Source organism: Arachis ipaensis, chromosome B07 (genome assembly GCF_000816755.2).
Source record: "Arachis ipaensis cultivar K30076 chromosome B07, Araip1.1, whole genome shotgun sequence".
Classification (NCBI taxonomy): Eukaryota; Viridiplantae; Streptophyta; class Magnoliopsida; order Fabales; family Fabaceae; genus Arachis; species Arachis ipaensis.
The window spans coordinates 75,482,611-75,484,497 of record NC_029791.2 but is presented as its reverse complement, the minus strand read 5'-3'; positions in this window follow the sequence as shown (position 1 = coordinate 75,484,497).

Here is a 1,887-nt window from a genome sequence, read left to right as displayed (position 1 = left end):
TGCTCCAAATCCGGTTACTCTTTGAAGTGTTCTTAAAGCACTTTTTCCTCCTAAAACACATCAAGAACAACTTTAAAACTCTAAACCATCAACTAAACGAACTTCAGCATCATCTTAGGAAGGTTATCCTCACCTTAAACGTGCAGGAAATCAAAGATCTTTGGCCCATAACTCAAGCTAAGCAAGAGATCTAAGGAAGAATATCAAGAAAACACATGTTTAAGCATGTTTCCTTGAAACCGAATCAAAAGAGAGATGGTGCAGCCAACTCACCTTGATTCCAGCCTTGATAAGTCATATGATTATGTAGAGAAAGAAGAGAGGATCATTTTGGTTGGATTAGAATTTTGATTTGAGTTTTAGTTTAGCAGAAATCAAGCTTTGAAGATTTGGAACTAAGAACTTTTCTCTCTTTTTCTCTCTTGAGAATTTCGGCCACAAGGTGAAAATGAACCAGCCTTGGGGGTTTTGGACGTGTAGGGTGAGTTGTGATTGGTTGGCTTGGAGGTGGGTTAAAATAATATTAAAATATCTCAGGTGTATAACTACTAAAACTAGATGTATCGAAACACTTGTAAAAATATCTCTAAAAATTATGTTCTGAGCTACTAGCATAAATGACACTAGTAACAAATTTATTATGAGAATAAAACATGTATGATGAGGCCTTAGCCTTGCTAAAGTCATCAGAGAGTGCTGGTGCTAAGCTGCACCAGTAAACCGTGAACCCAGTTAAACCGATTTCCTGTTTTTAACTAAAACAGACCAAGTAACCTTATAATATCTTTCAAGCAACTTCTAATACTAATATAATGATAATATTATAGTATTATCTCTCTTCTCTCATGAATCGAGTCCGGTTTGTCAAGCAGAGACTGTTTACGAAAATCAGAATCAAAACTGCCAACCGATACGGTTCAAAAACTAGGTTCTTCGTGACCGTGTTATCGAGCTTGCCTCGGAAAAGGTTCTAGCTTAAGGATTACATAATGACAATGAGGATTGAGATACTTGTTGATATAGAAGAGGTGTTCCCTTTACTGATCTTTTGGCGAAATCCGTGCCTTCGGAAAAGATCTCGCATACTCGAAAATCAGGGTTGTTACATTACGCTTCCTCTCCTTTTGGTGCATCCTCAAGTAGGAGCACCTCCACTTCCCTTGGTGATTTGTAGCCATGGTACTTCTTCACTCTATGGCCGTTCACCTTGAAAGTTGCCTCACTTTGAGGGTCAAATAATTCTACCACACCATGGGGCTTTACCTCCTTCACTTTGAAGGGTCCTTCCCATCTTGAACGGAGCTTTCTAGGCATCAATCTGAGCCTCGAGTTATAGAGGAGAACTTCGTCACCTTCTTAAAAATCTTTCTTCCGAATATGGTGATCATGAAATGCCATAGTCTTTTCCTTGTAAATCCGAGCATTCTCATATGCCTCCATCCTAAGACATTCAAGCTCCTCCAGTTGCAATTTCCTGGCTACACCAGCCTTCGTGATGTCCATGTTACACTGCTTCACTGCCCAATAGGCTTTATGATCAATCTCTACCGGAAGGTGGAATTCCTTACCATAGACAACCCGAAAGGGACTCATTCCTAACGAGATCTTATAGGATATCCTGTATGCCCATAATGCATCTCCTAACCGAGAGCTCTAGTCCTTTCTCTGTGGATTCACCACTTTCTCCAAAATTTGCTTAATCTCCGAGTTGGACACTTCTGCTTGCCCATTCGTTTGGCGATGATAGGCAGTTGAAACCTTATGTGATATCCCATAGCGCTTGAGTAGTGCTTCTACCTTCCTGTTACAAAAGTGGGAACTTTGGTCGCTCACGATTGCTCGTGGCGACCCATAGCAGCACACAACATTATTTCTAATGAAAGAAAT